Source organism: Eptatretus burgeri, chromosome 7 (assembly GCF_056783735.1).
Source record: "Eptatretus burgeri isolate ZD-2024b chromosome 7, Ebu_testis_v1, whole genome shotgun sequence".
NCBI classification, from domain to species: Eukaryota; Metazoa; Chordata; class Myxini; order Myxiniformes; family Myxinidae; genus Eptatretus; species Eptatretus burgeri.
The window spans coordinates 59,755,958-59,781,774 of NC_140967.1; the positions used below are offsets into that span (position 1 = coordinate 59,755,958).

Here is a 25,817-nt window from a genome sequence, read left to right on the forward strand (position 1 = left end):
TATAGTACGATATCTGAAAAAACGTTTTGGATAGATTTGGACAAAACTTGGTGGATGAGTTGGTTCGGTGACAAGAACAAGCTGATTAAATTTTAGTTCAGGTCCGATTCCAGATGCAGCTAATCGTAAACGAATCGTAAATGTAAACTAATCAGCCTGGCAGAGGTACGCAGTCTACTGAATGGCTGTTCTAGTGTTTTTTAAATATGAAATGGGCAAAGCCTAGCAACAAAAGAAACACGGTGGGTTGGAAAGGTTCTTCACTTTGGTTCCGGTATCGGCTTGAGCGTGCGTTAAACGCAAACATTTTTATCTCCCGAACATTCATTGGGACCGGTAGGGGACACATTGTAAAGCAATTGTTCACTTGTTCTCATTGGTTCTTTGTATCTCTAAGTCAGTTGTGAATTTTTAGCTCACCTGGACTGAGTTCTGGGGATTGTTGCACCAAATCCTTCTCTCATGTTAGTTTGCTTATTTAATAGGGGCAAAACATAGTAAAACTAGAAGGGCACTCGGTAGAGTGCATACCTCCACCACGTAATGCCTGAACCACGAGAACATATCGGGCCCAATACATTTTTGAAATATCATACGATACAATACTATATCGTTTTTTTTGTCCTATCTCTCAATGGTGAAGAATCGCGTTGATAATTAAATAATTATCGTATGCAGATACGGATTCGGATCTTCACCAAAATCAAATCAATTCATCCTTGCGACATACCCAATCTGTCCACCAAGTTTCGTCCGAATCCGTCCACAATTTTTTAGATATTGTGCTATATATCATTTTAGCCCTATCTCTCAATGGTGAAGAATCACTTTAAAAATTCTAGTAGTCAGATCCAGATCTGGATCTTCACCAAAATTGAACCAATTCTTCCTTGTCACACACCCAACGTGTCCACCAAGTTTCATCCGAATCCGTCCACAACTTTTTGAGATATTGTGCTATATATAGTTTTTGGCCCCATCTCTTAATGGTGAAGAATCACTTAAAACATTCTCATAGTCATCCGGATTTTCACCAAAATCTAATCAGTTCGTCCTTGTCACACACCGAACCTGTCCACAAAATTTCATCCGAATCCATCCACAACTTTTTGAGATATCCTGTACACAAACGGACAGACAAACTAAGAGAAAGGGGTGAAAACATAACCCCCTTCACCTTCAGTGGCGGAGGTAACTAACATGTCCGTCTTTACGAAAAACTGAAGCGTCAATCATGGTTCAATACATAATGTGATCGGAGGAGTTGTTTTATTGATGACTTTGAGATGTCCATTATGCTGGAGAGATTTAATCATGTTACAATAGCATGAGAAGTGGGTGAGCTCAGAATTATCAAATTTGGATTGATATTTCAGTTGTCATGTTTGGCCTTGCTTTGCATAAATGGTTACAAAATACAAGAAAGGTGACATGTTGTTTTCACTCTCCAATTTTCCATGATGTGTCTTTTGTACTGCCCAAGTGTGTAAACAAACTTTCATAAATGTTTCTGCCTCATATGTGGCATAATTTCCTATTGCAAGTGCCTGTACATGGGGTGCTCCATGAGTTATGATTATGGATATCCACAATTAGTGCAGCAGATAACTGCAAAATACCCCTAGAGTACTTCGGTTTGTGATGCAAGCATGAAATTTGGCACAAATACTCTCTTTGGTCTACTGTGTTAAAAAATGGTGCTGGCCATGAAAAAAATCAAGATGGCCACCATCCAAATTGAAAAGTATGATTCCAAAAGCAAGTATTTGGATTAAAGACAATATTTTGAGCGTATACCTAGGTTTTAGGGGTCAAAGAATCTAATAGGAATGTTGTCTGGGCTCCAGTACATAATCAAATGGTCAAAGCAAAGATGGCGTCCAAGATGGCCACCATGAAATCTATAAATCCTAATATTTCAGGAACTGTGCTGAAGATATTTTCTTATTTTCATCAGAATATCTTCTGATGCAAGCATGAAATTTAACATAAATGATCTCTAGTCTTCAAGGATCACTCTTTATGCAAAAATATTGCTCCTCCTGAAAATTAAAATGGCTGCCATTTTCAAGATGGCTGCTAAGCCGTATCTCCAGAAAAATCAAGCTGGTAATAATCATTTCTCATTTCACAAAATTTAGTGGTAAAATACTTTTATTTCTGATTTATTGCATAAATGTTCACTTGTTTGTCATATATTGCAAAATTACCTGTCACAACAAAGATGGCGTCCAAGATGGCTGCCGTAAAACTTAAAAATATTTCATCAATGAATAAACTTAGAAATACTAAGTACTATAAGTCGGCAAATAGGTAATAAAGATAATGGATTTCATTAGAATTATTACTTATTTTGTCAGATTGCATTTTAGAGGGTGGAGGAAAGCTTAGCATAATTATAATAGAGTGATGTCAGCGCACAACCAGGGCACACTGGTGATGTCACTGCTGTGTAACTCAGCATGGGGTTCAGTGTCAGCTGATCTAGCTTTACTAATGCTGTAGTAATAGACTAGTAGTTGTAGTATAGTTTAGTTTAGTGTCCCAAATGCTGTCTAACAGCCCCATATCCAGTAGATAGTAAACAGTAGTTTGTAGTTACTAGATTTAGTTAGATAGCCGCGCCTGAATTGACAGGGTGTGCCAGCGCGGGAGAGCCGAGCCAAGGGTAAGGGGGCTATACATGACTTGCTCATGTAGTTACCCGAATGGTGTACAGATCACACGGGACTTAAATGACACTGGATGAATGATCGGGCTATGTGTAGGTCACCTGAACCTAGTCGTATCCCATACAGGAATGTGTGTTGATTAAGGTGGTAAAAGGATAAACCCTCAGCCTTAATCAAAATGGCAGATGCGAATCCAATTTTATCCAGGAGGCAAACAGACTGGACTAGATGCTGTCTTTGCCAAAAAGACAAAAAAGAATGAAGCCCTGACTTCCCCTCCTACCCATCATGTCCCAGAACATGATGGGTATACTTTGCTAGCGACCAATATACCTCTATTCAATGAGATCAGTGCACTCCCATTGATTTTAGACCCAGCTAGACTGAATGAGGGTGGAGGTATAGAGGCAACGCTGAGAAGGAATGAGGCAAAGTACCACATGAGTTGTCAGTTGTTATTTAATAACACTAAACTCGATCGTGCCAAGAAATGTCGATCCGACTCTCGTGGTAGTGAAACAGATGAAGGGCATGTGAAGCAGCGAGGAACTAGCCATGATGGTCAAGTATGTATTATGTGTGAAAGCACATCACCTGAATCTGACCTTCGGCAAGTTATGACCATGAACTTGAACAAGAGGCTGCACGAGTGTGCTCAAACACTGAATGATGGCATGTTGTTAGCAAAACTGGGTGGTGGAGATGCCATTGCCCAGGAACTAAAATACCATCGTGCCTGTCTCACTGTACAACAGGGAGAGATACCATCTCAGAAGTCTTGAGAAAGACACATCAAACTAAGGAGGAACCAGATGTGTACCCACTGGTTCTTTCGGAATTGGTGAATTACATTGTTGAAACCAGTCTGAATTCAGACGGTCCCACAGTCTTCCCCCTTGCAGATATTTACCAGTTATACCAACAACGTGTGGCACAACTGGCTGTTGATACTCCCACTGTCAATACCACCAGATTAAAGGATAAATTATTGGCTGAAATCCCTGAGCTTGAAGCTCACAAAAAGGGAAGAGGTGTGCTTTTAGCATTCCAGAAAGATGTGGCTTTGTCACTATCAAAAGCATCAGAATACTCTGATGCACTTGTGATGGCTTAAGCTGCAAAAATCTTGAGACGACACATACTAGACCATCAATCAAGATTTGATGGCACATTTCCTGAAGGCTGTGTTAAAGATGCTATACCACCCATTCTCCTTCAATTCGTCGGGATGGTTGAACATGGTGCAGACATCAAATCACAGCTGAGATTTGGGGCTTCAAAGTCTGACCAGGCCATTTCCCAGCTGCTGCAGTATAACTGCTATTCCCGATACAAAGAGGGAGCAGCAACACACAGACACTCCAAAGACAGAGAAACACCATTCCCAGTGTACATGGGTCTCTCTATCTTTGCCAAAACCAGGAAGAGAAGCCTGGTGGAAATGCTACATGAGCATGGCCTCAGCATCTCCTATGACGACGAACCATCCATGGTTGATTTTCCCTTTGCAAAATTGGAAGAATTTTTCTGTCCATATCTGAACCATATTTGACAAGTTAGTAAACCTTAAAAAAAAATCTTCATTTTGTTCCAAACGCAAGTTCGTGAACAATGGTTTATAGCTATTGTGGCAGCCATCTTGGACTCCCATCTTTGTTTCAGCAGTATGCATGGGAACTAGGAATTTAAAACCATGTCCACCTGATTAGTTGATCCCAAAAACCTAGGTACAGATCCAAAAATTATGAGTCTATGTCTATTATTTCCTGAAATATGAGCATTGTTTTGGTTTTGCGGCAGACATCTTGGATGCCATCTTTGTTACAACCATGCTGTGAGGTGTTGCATTACAAAGAATAATCATGCTAAAATCTTAGACACAAAAAACTTTGGTTTACACCCTTAATGTTGTGTTTTGTTTCAAATATTTAGCTGCCACGCCCCCCTAACAAACGGACGCCAACGTTGTCAGACGGAATGAAAACCCGTCATTCTTGTTACAAAAACAGCTAAAATTGATGAAAAAGCGGCCGAAATTGAAACCAACACAGTAATTACGGTCGCAATAGCAGATATAATAGAAACCAACACGTTTATTCTACACGCAAGAACAGTCGTGACGGACACAAGAACGGTCAATCCCGAAATAGAACAGTGGGGAATGGAAGCAACATCGGTTATTTCCGTCGCGAAACGGCGGAGACCTAAGCGAAAGCGATTCATTCCGGTTACCAGAACGTGGGAAACATGGCGGCTTGAAAAGTTCTTGAAGTTATGGTAAGTTAACTTTAACGTAGTCTGCCTTGAATATATCACGTCTGTTAATGAAAACCCGTTTGTGGTACGGGATATTATACAAGCAGCGATAAATGCGCCCTCTTGACTGAATGTGTGGCTGACATTTTGTGTAATTTGTGCCCCCGTGCTGCAGCGATCAGTGACGATTGATCGTTTATATTTGCAAGAGGTAAAATTTGATAGTAATAATAAATTGCAAATTCCAATAAAATAACAAAGTTAATATGAAGTAAAAACTGTAAAAAGATCCCATACATGATCCCCTATGTTGAACTGGGCATACACAACTAGCGATCCTTCACTCGGGGCAAACCAAACATTATCATCACAACAAAATTCCGTTTAATAAAGTGTTAAAACTACATCAAGTACTACCCACAATATATTATCTATATTACATTTATGTTCGAGGCACAAGCACTAAAAATTTACATACCGTAACAGGTCGTTCTCCTGCATCTGCCATCTTGTTCGCACTACAGTAACCGGAATGAACCGCTTTTGTTTCGCGACGGAAATAACCAATCTTGCTTCCGTTCCCCACCGTTCTATTTCGGGATTGACCGTTCTTGTTTCTGTCACGACTGTTCTTGTGTGTAGAATAAACATGTTGGTTTCCATTATATCTGCTATTGCGACCGTAATTACTGTGTTGGTTTCAATTTCGGCTGCTTTTTCATCAATTTTAGCTGTTTTTGTAACAAGAATGACGGGTTTTCATTCCGTCTGACAACGATGATGTCCGTTTGTTAGGGGGGCCTGGCTGCAGAAGAGGAATTTTCTGTGCATATGGTGGCCATCTTGAAAAATGGTTGCCATCTTGGAATTTTGCGTGGCCAGTGCCTTTTTTGAAAAAAGTGGACCTCAAAGAGTATTTGTGCCAAATTTCATGCTTGCATCACAAACCGAAGTATTTTTGCAGTTATCTGCTGCACAAAATAATTGAACGATTCACCTCTGACTTTGTCCGATTCATTTTGCTTCTATTCAGAATTACCTTCAATCTTTTGTTGACCTTTTAAGTAGAGGTTGCAGATCAGAAAAAAAATCAAAAAATCTATTTTCCCACAGTTATGCAGGTTGCACAATATAGGAGTAATTTCTAGATTATGTGTTGCTGCACATTATCATTTGTGTGGGTATGCACAAATTATCACCTGTTTGATGGAGGTGGAAAACACTGTCTCAGGCATTGTTCCAGAATATCTCATAAATGCACGATTGGGTTCAGATGTGGTGACTGAAGACCATGACATGGATAACATCAGTGTCATGCTCATCAAAGCATTGGGCGACGTTCTCTGTGGATGGGGGCAGTGTCATCCTGGAAGACGCTTCCTCCCGGCAGGAAATAAATGCTGCCAAATGGGAGTGAAGATGATCACTCGGTTCCATTAAGTAGCTATTGGCACTGACCTTGCCTTCTGAGGGAATGACTACACCCAAACCATGCCAGGAAAATGTTCTGCACAACATTACAGAGCAACCAGAAGCCTTCACTGTTGGAACCAAGCGTTTAGGGTTGTGAAGGATGATTCATCTAACCATATCACATTTCTCGACTGCACGGTAATCCATTGCCTGTGCTCTTTGCACCACTAGGCTCACATTCGTGCATTGCCAGGTGTGATGTGTGGTTTGTGCACTGCAACCCGACTATGGTATCCCACTCATTGGAGTTCTCGGCGGACCATTTTTGATGAAACTGGCTACACGTGCCCCGGTTGAAATTTACAGTCAACCGATCTGCATTTGCTCGCCTGCTTTGCCTTCCTTGCACCTCAATTAATGCACTCAAATCACGATCCTGAAGTATGCGCTTCCCCGACCTTTGCCCTTTGCTGATGATGTCTTTCCCTCGGAGTTCCATGCCGGCATCACTTTAGACACTGCTACTTGTGAAACATCAGCAAGTTGAGCTGCCTTTTTCACTAAAGCTCCTACCAAACGTGCCCCAACAATCACCCTCTTTCAAAGTCATTAAGGTCTACTCTTGCAGCCATGTTAGCCATAATTATAGGCAACTTGGCCTGTGCAGACTTTTTATATATGATCTTGAACATGCTGGGATGTTATTTGCTTAATTAACACATGGGCCACACCTGTGTGGAAGCCATTGCTTTCAAGGTACTTGGTGTCCCTCATTTATCCAGGTGTTTGCTTCTCTTTTTTTTTGTCCACTACCTGTATCTTGCACGATGAAATGTGCTGACTTTGACATCTTGTTTATTATATTAAATAAAGACATATTTCAAAATTTTGTGCAGTATCCTATCCTGTCCTACTATATTAAATAATTCAATTATGTATGTATGTACGTAATGTATGTACTTACATCTGAAAATCATAGAAAGAAACAGGGCTGCTGGTTGGGGCCAAAAATGTCACTGCTCTTGCACCTTTGTGCCATGTGTTGCCATAACTACCAAGTTTGGTGAATTTCTGCCCAACCTTTAGGAGATATTTTGTGTGACAGGTGGACAGACTGACAGATGGTGCTGATTACAATATCCTCCCCATGTTTTTTTTCCAAAAAGAATGAGGATAAAAATCCACTCCCCCATCCCTCATCGCCGGGTCTTACAATTTTTGCCTGATCCTCCCCAAATTTTGCACACATATTGCCAGTATACAGGGTCATGTCATAGGCACATGGGGATGGTGTGGTTGGGAAGGGGAGTGTTGACAGCTTGCCAATAATCCCAAAGGGAGCGGGTGTTTCTATTGCTCAAAATTTGAGTAGAAGGGTATTCCTTAACCTGACTGCCAGATGTAATCATTCACGTCACTTGTGATGAAAATCATCATCGTCATCGACATCCTACAGTAGTTTGACTGGTATGCACTCCTGAATTGCTGGACAGAATAAGTTGAAGACTGATACTTGTACCAAGAATGTGTATGGGGTAGTTTTAGACTTTAGAGGGTTAAAATATTCCTAGTACCGGGGGTTCAGGATGGGGAGGGGATCCCAATTCTCTCTCTGTAAATACAGTACATATGGCATAGTGCCATTCCTGGTGCAAGCATGTGTGGAAGTAATTTTGCACATAGACATATACACATACATACACACACCCACATGCACTCACACATATACACACACAAGATAACGTGCACACATTTAGAGACACTTGTACTCGTACAAGTATAGACATACACAAACACCATAATATAAAGTAAAATATACAATCGTGAGCAAAAATATTGGCATCCCTGCACTTTTATCAAATAATGCAACATTTCTTCCAGAAAATTGTTGAAATTAAAAAAAAATATTTTGGTGTCAATATATGTATTTCTTTGGTTTGCAATGGAACAAAACAAAAAAACTCAAAAACTTACTAAATCTTAACTTATTCCACACAGAAGTCCTAAAATGGCTGGACAATATTCTTGGCACCTTTTAGAAGTTGTGAGAAATAATTAGATTTCAAGCAGGTGATTCTCCTTTACTTTGGAATTGAACTCACCTGTGGTGAGTTGCAGGTGCCTGTAATATAAAAATCATTCATTCATCCAGTTTGAATAGAGAAAAGGAGTCATTCTGTTGTTTTGTGTCACCGTGTGTACCTCAATGAGAATGGAGAAAAGAAAGAAAACCAGAGAATTGTCTGTGGAGGTCAGATACAAGATTGTAGCCAATCATGGATAATCTCAAGGCTACAAGTTCATCTCCAGAGACCTTGACGTTCCTGTCTCCACCGTATGCAATGTTATCAGGAAGTTTAAGGCCCATGGCACTGTAGCCAACCTCCCTGGACGTGGAGAAAGCACCTCGATGAACTGCCATACAGATTCAAGCTGACCTTCACACACAAGGTACGACAGTTTCAACTCGCACCATCCGTCGCCAACTCAATGAAAGGGAGTTCTATGGTAGGAGACCCAGGAGGATCCCACTGCTGAGAGAGACAGAAAAAAGCCTGACTGTAGTTTGCAAAAACACACCTGAACACGCCAAAATCCTGGGAGAATGTTCTGTGAACAGATGAGTCCAAATTCGAGCTTTTTGGGAAAGCCCATCATCTCAATGTTTACAGAAAACAAAATGAAGCCTTCAGATAAAAGAACACCTTCCCAACAAACATGGAGGAGGTTCAGTGATGTTTTGGAGTTGCTGTGCTGCTTTTGGCACTGGGTGCCTTGAATATGTGCATGGCATCATGAAATCAGGAGTTTATCAAGACATTTTGGAGCGCAATGTTCAACCCCTTGTCAGAAAGCTGGGTCTCTGTTAAAGGTCATGGGTCTTGCAGCAGGACAATGACTCCAAACACGCTTTAAAAAGCATACAGAAATGGTTCAAGACAAAATTATGAACTGTGAAGTAGCCGGCAATGAGTCCACATCTAAATCCCGTTGAACACCCGTGGGGAGATCTGAAAACAGCAGTTGGGAGAAGGCATCCTTCAAATCTGGGAGAACTGGAGCAGTTTGCACAAGAAGAGTGGCCCAAACTGCCAGTGGAGAGGTGAAGGAAGCTCATTCATAGCTAGAGGAAGCGCTTAACTGCAGTTATTTTGTCCAAAGACTGTGCTTCCCAATATTTATTTGAGGGTGTCAATAATTTTGTCAGTGCCATTTATTTTTATTTTTATGATTTAAAAGGATATATTAAGTTCTGAATCAGAAACAAAGGTTCTGTAATATTAACAGTGAAATAATGAATTGTAGAGACCAAATACTTTTGTCAATTTCAACTTATTTTTGAGAAAATTGTGCGTTATTTGAAAAAAGTGCAAAGGTGCATTGGCACCTTTTTTTTTTTTTTTTTAGTCGTGTCGTTTTATTTTTAAAAAAATATTTTTAGCCAATATTTTTGGCCACGACTGTAAATGGATGAGTGTGTGTTTGTGTGTGTCATACTTTTTATTTATTAATTACATACGTCTGATCATTAATTACGCATGATTGCAATGTAACTTTTGACTCTTTAGACTGCTGAGACCCCTTCAAACTTTGAAGACCCTTTAAGACTCTGAGGACCCAAAGGTACCAAGAGTCCTAAAGGTCCTTGAGGAACCAAAAGTCCCCAAGGACAAAAAACTTCCCGAGGACCCAAAGGTTCCCCCAAGAGTCCCCGAGGACCCAAAGGTTCCCCAAAAGAGTCCCCGAGGACCCAATAGTCCCCCGAAGAGGACCCAGTGGGCCCCCAAAGAGTCCCAGAGGACTCAATGGTCCCCCCAAGAGTCCTGAGACTCGACTCTACTACAAAAAAATCTGTTAGAATTCCCATGTTTTAAACGCACGCCACGTTAAGGTATCTCAAGCAGCTTAATATGTCGTCCAACCATAGCATGGCATTCTAAATACAAAATATTTCACAAAAACAATATCATTGCAACAAAGCATGTATTAATTTAAACTAATAATACTTACAACAATAATAAGAATAGTATCATATGGAAATAATAGAAACAAACATATACTCCCCATGCTAGCCCCAAGCACATCTGGGCTGAGAGAAAGGCAAGCTAATGCACAAGCATTACAGCAGGCTGGTATGCAACAAGGCTATGAAGACCAATGAAAATTTGGTCCTTTGGACCAATGGGCCCACTCATTTAAGGTATAATTATGTGTGTTCCTATGAAAATATAGTATGCCAATTGTTCTGATTCAGCTGTTATTTGCATGGGGACAATTGTGTAGGAGTAGTTGGCCACATCGTAGCCCGAAGGCTGGGTTTTGGCCTTGATTTTCAAATATATATTATCTTGTTTAACCTTCATATGCACATAAAATTGCACCTTTGTTCACTTGTGTGTATAAAAGGACCTTGGTTGAGGCACCCAGTTGGAGATTCTGTGCAGTTACTCTGTGTTTCTCTTCCCATGCATGCATGAATAAATGATTCAACTCTGTTACATTGAAACCTGATTAGAGACTGAGTTTTCTTCCATGATTTTTTGGCATAGTCGGCAGGATCACAAACCTCGGAGGAGATGGGATCGGCAGGCCGCGGCTGGGTGACAGCAAACATTGCCAGCTGAATCAGAGGTAAGGGAGCCTTTTGAAATTCGCTGTTTTGTGTTTGCTTTCACTGCAGACCGTATGCTGCTCGTCTCCAATTTACCGGATAACGCAATCCTATAATTTAACCTCAGTGTTCAGAGTTGAATCATCTATAGGGGGAATAGAAAACAGGTTAGAGTCCTGTTACATTCAAATGTTAAAAGGGGGTTCGAGGCCCCAATATAGAATAAGGGGTTGGAGTCTCCAAAATAATAATGAGTAAGAGTCCCCTTTGTGCACAATGTGGGTTAAAGTCTCACTGACTTGATGTCTCAAGTGTTGGTGAAATAGTCTTGTGTATAACGTTTTGTTGTGTATGTATGTAACAATCTGTATGTCGTAAATTGTGAAACTTAAGTATGAGCAATAAACTAGGAAAGTTGGGCCAGGCCGTTCCCCCTGATGAGAGAACTTGTGCCAGGTACATGTATGATGATTATGGGCCAGAGTCTAAAAGTGATGTAAGGAAATGGTGTGAGTGGACAACAGGCATTATAAAGTTGAATTTCCCAGAAGATGGTAGAACGGTTAGAAAATCTGAGAAAAGTATTGGAAAGTTGGGAACAAAATAAATAAACTGCTACCAAAGTGAATTGGAAGGTGTTCATGATGTGGAGTGATGAATGCAGGACAAAATGCAAAAAATCGAAGTTGTCCAATTTGAAACGTAATGTCGACAAGGCACAAAGTATTATCAGTGATGTTACAACTCAAATACCACTAAAAACTGAAAAGAGCAAGAAGGTGCAGAACGCCATAACAGCAGAATTAACTGTCGAGGAGGAAAATGAGGATGAAGACTGGCTGCCACCATACGCTCTGGCTGGGGTGAGTGCACCACTGTGCCCCACTGGAAGCGTCGAGCACAGCCGCGTCTCCTTGCGCCGCTACATCGCAAACGTTAAAACAAATAACCGAGGAGAAACAAAGGAAAGTTGTAAGCCCTGTGACGAGGAGGTCAACGACTGGATCCATGGCTCTCGTCAAAAGACAGAGACCAGGTGTCATGTGTGTATGTATGTATGTATGTATGTATGTATATATATATATATATATATATATATATATATATATATATATATATATATATATATATATACATATATATATATATATGTATATATTGTTACGGAAATGGCCCTTAATGGAAATATTAAGGATAGGATTAGCTCAGATCCCCCATTAAATTCATGTATAGATAGGTTGTTTGGTATAAGGGACGATATGTGTGTGTTGGGAGGTGCAACAGACTTTTATGTTCATATGGTGGTGGAACGAGAGAAACGAGAGATTATTCTTCTTCCTCTCCTGTACGAACGGGAGGGGAGTGGCCCAGAGCGAGAGGTGTGGCCTGGACAGGAAGTGACGCGAAGGGGCGGAGCCTTTGGTCACTGAGTCGCCTGGAGAGGGGGTTGGTAAAAAGGAAACGAAAGGAAAAAGGAGTTCTCAGTTGGAAAAGAGAGCCGAACGAAAGGAAAGAAGGGAAGCATCAAGTCAGTTTTGGCGGTTTTGAAGACAGCAGGCGGTTGAGAGGAGTGCTTGTATCTCGAAGCGAGCAAACAAAGGAGTGCTGTGTGTGAGGAACGGCCGGGTTCTCGAGGCGTGCTCGGAGTCGCTTCGAGGTGAACGAAGGAGGCACCGTGTTTTATCTGCCGGGAGAGACGCTGACCCGACCTGCACGTCGGTGATTCGACCGAGAGAGGCACTGAGAGGACGAAGCGGGAGTCGGGCTTCTAGGCGGGAAGGCCTGAGAGGAGACGCCGGACCTTCGGACGGTCCTTGCTCACCTCACGGCTCGTCACGTTTGCCGACCCGCCTGTGGAACTCGGACCTCGACTGGGGCCTCGTTTGGAGAACAGGCCAGGCCAGGATTTGTGTGCTGGACCGTAAGAGAGATCAGCTGGGGCCCATCTTCGACCCTACGCGAGGTCAGAGCGCACGGAAACTGCGCACGCGGTGACTTGCGCAGGAAAGGCACTGCGCCTCCATCTTGCCGCGTGGCATGTTCGAGCGGGAGTTCGAACCCGTGGACACCACCGCTTGTTACGAGCGACATTCGTGCCTTTTTGGACTCTGTCCTCTCGTCCATGAGCCATCACCAAGTACTCTGTGTGCATGCATGCTGTCTGTTTGAACGTGTTGTATAAGGCATATTTTGTAGAATCCCCTTGAAACCTTTAGCCATGGTCCCCTAGTTAAGAACGGGTTGATTGTTAATATAACCATTGTCGTGTATATTGCTTGTGTTGTGATCCCTGATGTCCCCAATAAATCTGGTTAATTCGTATGCAGTTGCCGCTATGGATTAATGCGTGTCGCGTCGAGGAACGATCCGTTCGATTGGCATATAAAACCAAAAAGTGGTTACAGACTGGTCGACTCCGCTCGGTCTCTGACAAAGCCAGTCTGTAACTAGGGGTTCTATCTCCCCAACTGGTAAGGTACAGGATTACGTTGGTATCGCGATTGAAGACACGTGACCCAAGGCCTGTGCCGAGCCGGCTGGCATTCTAGACTCTCAGAGATGGCGGTGGCGAGGCTGGCACCAAGGACCGGGTCAGATTCCCGCCACCCCGGATCCGCAACAATATATATATATATACACACACACACACACACACACACACACACACACACACACACACACACACACACACACACACACACACACACACACACACACACACACACACACACCGGGCGTAGTGGCTTGCGCCTGTAATCCGGCTACTCGGAGGCTTGGGTTGGAGGATCGCTTGAGGACGGGAGCTCTGCGCTGGGCCATGCTATGAGAGGGTGTAGAGCAGCCCGGGAATCATGGCGAAACCCAATCCTTATCCCTGTGTCGTAAGAGGCGACCAGGGTTGCGTCAGGAAGGACATCCGGTGTAAAACCTATGCCAAATCAGTATGCGGATCATAACGGATGAACCGCTGTGGCGACCCCTAAGGGGAGCAGCCGACAGATGCACATATGCAAGTGTATATATATATATATATATATATATATATATGTATATATATATATATATATATATATATATGTATATATATATATATATATATATATATATATATGTATATATATATATATATATATATATATATATATATATATATATATATATATATATATATATATATATATATATATATATATATATGAGGCCCCGCGAGGAGTGATGTTAGCGACATTTATTAATGATATGATGATGATAGGCTCGGATGATATGGTAAGAGTTAAAATAGTGCGATGTGGCATTATCTCCAAATTGGCCGATGTGTCCCTTACATCACTCCTCCTCGCGGCGCTTCATATGTACATACATATATATATATATATATATATATATATATATATATATATATATATATATATATATATATATATATATATATATATATATATATATAGTTTGGAATTTGATTGCACACAACATACAGGTTCCTTTAGTCAGCTATGTCGATAAGTGCTTGTTCCCTAGATAGCTCACCTTCCATTGTTTAAATGTTTAGAAATCGATTAGTTGCGCTGTTATGGTGGTGGTTCTTCTTCTTTTTGCTTCATGGAGCGCTTTGTTCTCCGTTTGGTTCCCGGCTTGGTGCGAGTCATCGACTTCATCTTGGAGGTGGTTCCTCAGGGAAGTGGCGCATGGACGAGAAGGATCGGCGCCTCATCTTACCAGCACGTGTTCAGAAGCGTGGGAGGATTTGCTGGAGCTCGGGAAGGATCGCGGCTCATGGCGATTGGATCCAGTTCGCTCTCGCTGGAGCCCCGGGTCCGAAAAACTTGAAGACCACACGAGGTGGAGAGGTTCGAGAGAGGTCCTGGGTTTCAGCTCACCTGTCCTCCGAGCTGGAGCCTGTTATTAAAGGCCTCAGCCACCATTTTCTTGGGTGTGTGTGTGTGTGTGTGTGTGTGTGTGTGTGTGTGTGTGTGTGTGTGTGTGTGTGTGTGTGTGTGTGTGTGTGTGTGTGTGTGTGCGCGCGCGTACGTGTGTCCATGGGCCCGTCTAATAAGTAGGAATTTGTTAAGTGCTTTGTGTGCTGTAAATGTTTGCATTGCATTTCGTATAGTCGGTATTGTTCTGCTCTTACGTGCTTCCCGAGTTCCCCATGATTATTAATAAATACCCCAATTGTTAAATTTTTTCAGCTCGTCTCGCCGATTCTTTCATTGACTGAGCATTTCGTGTGTTGGGAGTTATAAAACCGTTGGTTTGCCGTAAAAGGGGGACATTTGGACCGACGGTTCTCGGTGATTAAGCCGCTCGGAATCGCGCACTGGACATGCTCGCCTCAGCGGCTTGTTCGTACAAGTTCTGTCGAGGGTGGAATACCCCGGTAGTTGGATCACGTGGGTATTTCGGTAAATTGAAGGTTGGCAATCGACCCTACCCCACGTGGTCTGCCCATTGGCATATTTCGGTTCTTGTACAAGGACCCGTCGACTCCGACTTATCCAGGCGGGGATCTATATTCGGGGCGATCGGTCGGGCCAACTCGACTTGCGGCTCTGTCAGATCGGTCGGTTCGCGGCCTACGTACCGGCACCAAAACAAAATATATATATATATATATATATATATATATATATATATATATATATATATATATATATATATATATATAGTTGTGGAAATGGGTCTTAGTGGGTTATTAAATATAGGATTAGCCCAGATCCCCCATTAAATGCATGTTTCGCTAGGTTGTTCGGTAATTTGACGTTGCATGTGTCTCGGGAGGTGTCACAGGCTATTTGTTTGTGCAGTGGTGGTGGACCGAGAGGCTCTTCTTCCTTCAGATGTTCCAGGCAATAGACTCCGCCCAGCATGCTGAGAGGGGGAGTGGCCAAGAGAAGGAAGTGAAACTGAAGGGAGGAGTTTTGTCGGCTTTGTAAAAGGGGTGCGCCCCAAAAAGAAAAGGTGGTAAAAACTGAGAGGCGAGCAGTCGGCCGAAAAGACAGTGGTGATACTGAACGCCGGTGTGGCGCGATCGGCTGAATAGAACTGGCGGTGTGTGAGTCAGCAGTCGGCTTGGAGGTGAAGGAACGCCGAAAAGGAGGAGGGAAAAACTGTAGTCGGCTTCGAGGCGAGCGTGCGCCGGGAAGGCAAGAGAGAAACGACGAGTGTCGAGGCACGATCTGCTGAATGAGCAGTCGGCTTCGAGGCGAGCGTGCGCCGGGAAGGCAAGACAGAAACGACGAGTGTGGAGGCGCAATCTGCTGGATGAGCAGTCGGTTTTGAGAGGCGATCAGTCCGGCTGGTGGTGAACCTGAGTGCGCCGAGTCTGCGATCGGCAGAAGCTGAACCTGAGTGCGCCGAGTCTGCCATCGGCAGAAACTGAACCTGAGGGTCGAGTCTGCCATCGGCCGAGAAAGAAAAGCTGGACCTTGTGAGAAACCAGTTGAGACCCACCATCGATCTGACGGTCTTGTGCCGTCGACATTGTGCGGGGTCAGAACGCGCTGAGGAGGGCGTTGCGCAAGCGGTGCCTTCAGAAGAAAGAGTACGGCGCCGCCATCTTGCCACGTGGTGTGCTCGAGCTTGGGGCTCGAATCTGTGGACATCCGCTTGTCACGAGCCACATTCTTGCTTTTGACACTTTCCTCTCATCCATGAAACATCACCAAGTACTCTGTATTGTCTGCATGCTGTCCATGTCTTGTCTGCATGTCGTTTAAAGCTTATCTCGTTAGAGTTTCCTTCGAAACCCATAATCCGTAGCTCCCTAGTTAAGAACGGGTTATAGATTGATTATAACATTGCTGTGAATGCTTTGCTTGTGTCGTGTTTCCCCGATGTGTCCCCAATAAATCTGGCTGATTCGTGTGAAGTTGCCGCTTTGAATTAATTTGTGCCTCGTCGAGGAACGATTCGCTCGATTTGAATATAAAAACGAAAATGGTTACAGACTGGTAGACTCCGCTCGGTCTCTGACAAAACCAGTCTGCAACCGGGGTCTATTCCCCCAGCTGGCAAGGTACAGGTGTATTTTGGTATCGTGGTTCGAGATGCGTAACCGACAATTGTGCCGAACCGGCCGGCGTTATAACCCCGGAGATGGCGGTGGTGAGGGTGGTGCCAAATCTGTAACATTTGGCTGTCGAGAGTAGGCTGCGAAAACCTAAACTGGTTGCGGACAGTGATTGTCCGCCATCATCATCCGAGCCCCCCCCCACCCCTGGATCCGCAACAATATATTTTTCTATGTGAATATATATATATATATATATATATATATATATATATATATATATATATATATATATATATATATATATATATATATATATATATATATATATATATATATATATATATACAGTAGACTGCACGTAAGTCGGCAGCGTGTAACTCGTCACTTCGCCTAAGTCGGCAGCGTCAAAAAGTCCCGAATTTATCTAATGTTAAATCCCTTTGAATAAAATCTGTAAGTCGTCATCTCTAAGTCGTCAGATGTTGTCCGTTCCCGCGTAATGGAAACTCCAGTAAATTACCACGTCTAACTCGTCACACGGAACTGCTGCCTCGTGAGAAGCCAGATTTCATGGATTCGTGATCCTCGCTCATTGGTTTACACCGCCAGTGATAGGCTATTTATAACTGCGCTGCGTTCAGCTCAGGCAGTGCGCCGTCCCACATGCATCTGAAGAGGTAGGCAGGCTGCGCAATGCAGTCTCTGGCGAAGGAGTAAAGGATCGATCAAGCTTCGTGTTGAAGTCTGATCATGGTTTTATATTGGCTTGTTTTGTACATCACCGCACTCACTTACACATAGGCATTGAGTGGGAGTCATCACCACGATGACTGTGTGTCATGTAATTTGTCGATTGTATATGAGTTTTCATTCCATATGAAAACTCATTCTACATTCATTCCAATGAATGAATTCCAACAGCAATTCATTCCACATTTGTCGATGGTGATATACCATCACCGATGGTATACGAGTTGTCATACAGTTGTTCATTATCTTTACTTTTGATAAACTGATTCATGAATTCCATCTTTGCTTGATCACTTTCCAACTCACCAATGAACCGCCACCTATGCACCGAGGATTGTGTTTCCCTTTTGGTACAATAGCCGGCTTAGAGATTGTTGCTCCCTCTCACACGTACTTGTCCAGGCCACGCGCGACTTGCTCCTTCACTCCACAGTCATGAATGTTCGCATATGCGTAAGTTGTCACACGTCTAAGTCGTCACTTTTTTCTCGGTCCCGATGGTGATGACTTACGATTAGTCTACTGTATATGTATGTATATATATATATATATATATATATATATATATATATATATATATATATATATATATATATATATACATATATATATATATATATATATATATATATATATATATATATATATATATATATATATATATATATATATATAAATATATTCTTCTTCTTTCGGCTGCTCCCGTTCGGGGTCGCCACAGCGGATCATCCGTATGATCCGCATACTGATTTGGCACATGTTTTACACCGGATGCCCTTCCTGACTCAACCCTGGTCGCCTCTTACAACACAGGGATACGGTACACCTATTTTAACCGGGGTATACACCGGCCCAGTACACTGGTACTCATTTCGCCGACCTCGGAAGGATGACAGGCTGAGTCAACCCCCTGGTGTATTAATTCAGTGGCCCAACGGGGCTTGAACTCAGGACCTTTTGGATCCCAAGCCACTGCCCTAACCACTGTGCCAACACCAGGCTTTTTATATATATATATATATATATATATATATATATATATATATATATATATACATACATATATATATATATATATATATATATATATATATATATATATATATATATATATATATATATATATATATATATACACATACATATACACATACACATACACATACACATACACATACACATACACATACACATACACATACACATACACATACACATACACATACACATACACATACACATACACATACACATACACATACACACAGTAATCCCCCGTTTCTCGCGGGGGTTACGTTCCAAACCTCCCCGCGCTAAGTGAAAATCCGCGATGAATGGACGCCTCCCCAAAAAATCAACTCGTCTGGTTTGGTCGGTTTGGCAGTGATTGGGTTTGAGGTGCCGGAGATCGACTTGTCTGGTCTGATCGGTTTTGAGGTGCTGGGTACAAGCAGTGCTCGTCCAACGGCGGCAAACCTTTTTCCTTCCCGAAGCATATATCGAACACCTTTACCTTAACCTTCTCCTAGAGCGTCCCAGGACCTTCTTCTGGCGCTTCGGTTCCTTGCCAGAAGCCTTAGAAGGTGCAGGGCATTTGGGCGGCATCGTGGGGCTTGGAGAAAAAACGTAGAAAATATTCGAAGTTCACAAGCGAAACTTAGTCTCGTGCGTTGTGTGACTGGTCGAGCACCACGCGTTATAATTTATTGCTTAAATAATTAATATTTTAAATATTATTACCGGGGGAATCCGCAGAAAAAATTAGTTACGTTCCAAGGGAAAACCCGCGATGAACCGGGGGCGCGATAGGTGAACCGCGATGAAGCGGGGTTGACTGTATGTATGTATGTATGTATGTATGTATGTATGTATATATATATATATATATATATATATATATATATATATATATATATGTATATATAAAGCAAACAATGACTGTGTGATCTAAATGCTGCAAGGGGAATGTCCAGGACCAGATGGAAATATCGTACATGTATATAGACCTTGGTCGGCATCCGAAATAAGGGCAATCTTGAGTTCTCTGCCTTCTGTGCGAGACGATCCCCACACATTCCGCAAATAATTACAGGTTATTGTGCAGTGCCACAAGCCTACTTATATTGACATGAATATTTTATGAGGAATGATTGTATCCGAAGAGTTATTGCAACAGCTGAAACGAGATGCAACTTGGCCAGAAACGGAACCACATGACATTGATGCAGCAATAAACAGGCTGTTCATGTAAATAATTGAAAATGTACCCTCTGGGGTTGATTGGGGTAAAATTCAGACATGAAGACCGAAAATTGGTGAAGATCTGGCAGACTATTTCAAGTGATTGCGGGCAGTGTTTAGAAAATGCTCAGGGATGAAAAAAAGTGAAATGGCTCTGTCCCACACTTTTGTAAATGGGTTGAATGTGAAATTACAGTCAGATGTAAAGAAACTGTGTATTGATTGGGAGAGTAAAGATACAGCTGCCATCCTGCTAATCGTTTCGCATTGTTATCGGCAGATGGAACAAAAGTGTGTTGAAACCAACACAAAATTAATGCAGTTACAAGTAAGTTCACTGCAAGAGAGAAGAGGTGGAGGATACCATGGTCGATGGAGAAATATGCGAACATGGCGTTGCCGTGGATTTAACAATAGACCATATTTATGTAGAAATACGTGCCGTTCATGCGGCCAAGTTGGTCACTGGGCTAGCGAATGCATCGATAAATGATTCAACTCTGTTGCACTGAAACCTAATTGGAGACTGAGTTTTCTTCCACATGTATTCAAGTCGTACTGAAATGTACCAATTCTGGGAGAATAACCCATCTGTAAGGATCATTTCTTCGCTATTATTTAAACAAGAATGCACTCGTTGTAGGTGGTGCTGACTTGCTATTGTTTGTTTTGTGCATTACCACCACAGAGGGCACTAACCTATACTGTCGTGTGGTTTCAGTACAGTATAAATATAGTCCTGTACTAATTTTCTTTTTATGTTTTTATTTGTGAGCTCAAAGTTCAACTCGTCCGAGATGTGTCTCGCTACCTTTACTGCCCTTTCACCTTTGAGCACAAGCTGCAGTTTTAAACTAATTCAATTCACCGGTGCAAGAATGCATTTAAGTTAAACAAACAAACACCTCAATGATCATGATAATTTCCAATGTCTATGGTTTTCATGAAGAGAATCGACATGTGTTCTTACATTATGACTTGTAATAGCCACTAACACCAGGAATAGCGCTACAAGATAGTTACACTATTTAGCCTTGAGAACTTGGGCTAATTACGTACAAAAACCTTCCTGTACTATACAAACTACCAAATACAACCCGTCACTTCATTGACGGGAATATTAAGATAGGGGAGGAGAAAGGGGGGAGGGAGAGAGGACAGAGGGGGGGGGACAGGAGGGAGGGGTGGAGGAGCTAGGAAGGAGGGAAGAGTGTGGAGGGGGGTTCAAGGAGAGCGACGCCTCACCAAATGTCGCTATACACTCCGAGAATGGGAGGGGGGAGGGTGGGAGTGAAGAGGAGTGGGGTGAAGTGGAGATGGGGTTTGGGAGGAGGTAAGTGTGAGGGGAAGGGGTTCTGAACTTGCATTGGGAGGGGTACTTGAGGGGGAAAGGGAGGTGGGGTTCTCAACATGCGTTTGGTATTGGGACTTGTGGAGAAAGTGGGGGGGGGGAGTAGTACATGATTGAACAAAATGGGAGGGGAGTGGGAGAGGGGAGGATTCCGGCAGATGTGGCACCCAGTTTAACATATTCAAACCCAGGCTCGACAGCATAGAGCGAGCGTGCGTACCTCTCAGCTATCTTGCCACGATGTAGCGATTCATTGCTTTGTAACCACTGAAAACATTTTTTACTCATTGTAATCCTCATTTATTTTGCTTTCCGAACTTCAGAGATGTCCTCACGGAGAACCGAGCCACGGTATCACAGTGGAAGCTTGTTGAGATTTAAGCTTGTGGAGCGCTCACCAAGTGGCTAAAATACTCGAGCATACATGCCAACAAAACGGTTGAAGAAACTTTAAAAAACGAAACGTGTCAGTTTTATTTACCTCCGCTACTGAAGGTGAAGGAGGTGATGTTTTCACCCCTTTCTGCCTTTCCTTCTTTGTTTGCAGGATATCACAAAAGGTTTTGGATGTATCCGGATGAAATTTTGTGGACAGATTGGGTGCGTGATGACGATGAACTGATTAGATTTTGGTGAAGATCCGGATCTGGATCTGACTATTATAATTTTTAAAGTGATTCTTCACCATTGAGAGATCGGGCTAAACTAGTATCGGCACGATAACTCAAAAAATTGGGGACGGATTCGGATGAAAATTGGTGGGTATGTTGGGTGTGTGACAAGGAAGAATTGATTCGATTTTGGTGAAGATCCAGATCTGGATACGAGAATTCTTTAATCTCTAAAGTGATTTTTCGCTGTTGAGAGATTGGGCCAAAAACGATATAGTACTGTATAGCATGATATTTCAAAAATGTAATGGGCCTGATATGTTTTCGTGTATCAGACATTGCGTGGCGGAGGTGTGCGCTCTCCCGAGCACCCTTCTCGTTTTTATATGTATCTATTTATGTCAAAGTGACTGGTCATATATTGAATGCAAATCACATAAAAAGAGGAAACATTTAAAATATATTTGCACATTTTCAGTGGGTGAAACACAGGTGAGTGGGGCCTGAACTTTATGCAAGTCGGTCGATATATTCAGTGACGGTGCCAAGTGACTTAAGCACTCGAGCAAGCATTCCAACGGAATGCTTGATAAGGGACAGTTGGCTTCGCAAGCGATTATCGATGGCTGAATGGTCATATTAAACACCTCCAGAAATGTCAAACATTGTCTGAATTGGACAAATGAACACTTTTTTTTTTAGCAGTTGGAACTGCTACTACGTTAAATTCCGGAGTTTAAATTTTGAAATTCGGCTTAGTTTAAGAGATTCTGGAGGTTGAAATTCCAGAGGAAATGAAATAAAGCCATGAGTACTGGCATCTCCGAGCATTTGCAACATTGTGATATTATCCAGTGATTCATAGATATGATGATCAGGCATTCGATGTTCTGAGTGAGGGAAGTTAAAGAAAAGACTTAATCGTTAAAATAAAGAAACTGTTGCGGCCTGTTCCAAGTCGAGGCATTCCTGAGCAGGCCAAAAAAAGGCCAATTAAGACCCCAAAAAGGGACAGCGAGGTGACCAAGGTTGAGCCTTGTTAAAGCATAATTAAATAATGCCGTTAATTTTCTTCAAAAGGGGTGTTTAAATCAACCCAAACACCCCATTTTCATTCTTGCATTCCCTTGGAAATTCTGGTGTTGACTCAGTGGTTAGGGTGGCTGACTGAGGATCTTAGGGTCCTGAGTTTGAGCCCCCTTGGCTGCTGAATTAACACCAGGTGGGGTTGACTCAGCTTATCATCCTTCCGAGGTCAGTGAAATGAGCACCAGTATACTGGTGGAGGGGCACAGCATCAGCGTTACAGCCTCGCTTCCAAGAAATGATCGCTACCTAGCAGCCAAGCTGCCATACTTAAGAACAGAACTCTCTTGGAGTCCCCTTAGTATCCATGCAAAGTTTCAGGCTGCTCAATTTCATGGTTTTGAAGTTATGGAGGAGACACACATTGACATACCTACACACTGACTGACATACACTGACATTTATTATTATAGATTACTCATACCTTTATTTGAGTTGTGTATTGGCCAGATTACTGCCTTGATCACTCCCAAAAAAAACAAAAACAAACAAAAAAACCCACTTTCATACATTAAGCCAAAATATGTCCACTGCTGATGCGCATATATAATACATCAGGTTATGTAACTCGGATAATCCAAATTGTGAATATGAGACTTCCAAAGACGTCTTCGCCTGACCAGAAAAGCAGCATGACGGACGCATGATTTTCCTTGCTGACAATTGTAGGTTGAGTCAAGCCAGCTCTCCAGCCATTGGGTGTTTTTTATAGCTTCATATGCCTGCAGCTTCATTACATTTTTAATATACTGGATGAGATACATACAGCAAAAACTTAGTTATTTTCACTTTTGTTGTGGTATTTTCATCCCATTAAACATTTTTGTGAAGTTAGATGTATGCAATGTCGGTAGATAATTCAAATTTCTGTGAAAGTCAATATAAAAAAGTTTGGGTGGCATCATTGGTACCCAAACTTTAAACATCACTGGTAGTGGGGCAGATATCAGCAATTTTTGAGAGGAATCGTGCAAATGATGATGCAAGCATCAAGTTTGGCACATTTGTTCTCCAGGGGATTCTCATCAAATCTGCCTGATTGGCCATTTGAAAATCCAAGATAGCCACCAAGTTAGCCTCCCGAAGTTGACTTTTTGCTTCAAAGTATTTGTAGTTGTCCGATTTGCATGCTCGAGGTGTGGATTCCTATGTTTTCAAACCTGCTGGAGTGGATTTTCCTGTTTTTAAACGCACCTGACACACACTTTTTCTGATTTTGCACCACTTTAATGATTGTCATATGAAGCTAAGGCCTTTCTGCAACCAGGCCCTGGCTAGTAAATGTTCAAAGTTATGCATACCATGCGAATGTTCCTCCAGCTGTGACTGTCCACATATGCAGCTGCAGAGTGCTGTGCAGTGGAGCCCTGACTGAAAGCACTTGCATCTCCGGTTGCAACCTTTCTTACAGGAACACTTGGTCAGTTCCTGACAGCTGGCTGCAATAGGGGGTAGTGTTGTCCAATATATCTGCCACGTCTCTCCTTTCTGTGTCCATCCCCATTCAGCGGGACTGCTCTTGTCTGGACTGGAGATGGTTGCCTGGTCCCAGATGATCCCAGCCTGATAGGCTGCAAGCTTTGCATGTTCTCTGAGGGCTGCCTGTGTTGGTGGAATTGAGTTGTACGGCCTCTGCTTGCGGGCAAAGAGATCCAGTCTTGCTCCGTCCACACCAGTGACTGTGCTTGATCTGTCATACATGAGGACAACGGATCTCTCCAGCCTCTGCAGGTCAATATCACGAATCAATGTTGGATGCTGGCTGAGATTGGTGAAAGTTTCAGAAACATCATCAAAGACGTTCCAAGTCTGCCATGCAGTTTTCTTCCCTTTACCGTGGAAGGCAGACACGACGTCACATCCAGTGAACGCATGGAAGTATGGGATCCCTTTAGCTTTCTCAGGCCCTATTTCAGAAACTACCTCATGGACTGGAATCCATCGTGCCTTGGCTCCTTGGCCAAAGGCAATCCACATGTTCTCAAGCCCTAGTTCCTGTAAGAATTGCAGTACAGATATTGCTATGACTAGTACGTCCGTGTCATTAGCCTTAATGACAATGGACTTGCTACCATCCGTCGTTGCATCCCTGGCGTGTACAAATATTTGAGTGTCAGGTTCTTCATGAGAACATGGAGACACAGCATCCAGTGACTTCCTTGTGTTGCTAATGGCATCTTCTCCTTTTGTGACAATGACTGTGCTTGTCGTCTGTGCTTCACACATCTTTTCCACAAGGAAGTGAAACAGCTCAGTCTTGTTGCTGTCATCTCGAAGAAAGCTTCTCCAGTGACTTGGGGTCTTACTGGTTCCTGTCACTCTTCTTCTGATTCCTTGCCCCCTTTTCGACCTTGCCTCGGACTTCAGACTTGACTTCTTGTACACATCAAACACTACGTCCACCCTCTCGTACCTGGCACCATAGGATTCCACCTTTGGGATGATGTCTTCTTTAGCATAGTCATCAAATATCTTTGAAGTGCGTGGAGGTAGGGCATTGATAAGTGCTGAGCATCAATGATGACTGCATCTCCCCTTGGTTCTCTGTCTGAGATGTTCACGTGCGGTTCAAGAATTTCAGCCAGCTGTGACTTCTGACATGTATGAAGCTTGCCGCTGTCACTGAGAGATGCAGGGTGTGACTGATTCTCATGCTTGAAGAATTCTTGCAAGTCACACTGCCTGTTCTGACATGAGATGAACAGTCGTGAGAACAGCTGACAGTCGTCTTTCAGGACTTTCTCCTTAGAACTTCCCCCAGCTTGCTCTTGTTTGAAGAAAGAAACAATGTTTTTTCTTGATTGGATGATAG

At 42.6% G+C, this 25,817-nt stretch overlaps 1 protein-coding gene and 1 pseudogene across 11 annotated transcripts in view; both read left to right on the forward strand.

The window, feature by feature from the left end:
* The window catches only part of LOC147023351 (uncharacterized), a 188,104-nt gene that overhangs the window by 22,796 nt on the left and 139,491 nt on the right, over positions 1-25,817 (forward strand). For 6 of the 11 annotated variants that reach the window (XR_015060156.1, XR_015060155.1, XR_015060157.1 and 3 more), the window contains exon 3: positions 10,892-10,973. The exons of 2 other annotated variants lie outside the window; for them this stretch is intronic. The gene's annotated coding sequence lies outside the window, so the exon portion shown is untranslated. Of the gene's footprint in view, positions 1-10,891; positions 10,974-13,429; positions 13,686-20,237; positions 20,286-25,817 lie in introns of those variants that run through there. 3 more of the 11 variants (XM_085888681.1, XM_085888679.1, XR_015060159.1) reach the window with 2 other exon arrangements.
* On the forward strand, positions 13,684-13,825 carry LOC147023352 (signal recognition particle RNA; annotated as a pseudogene).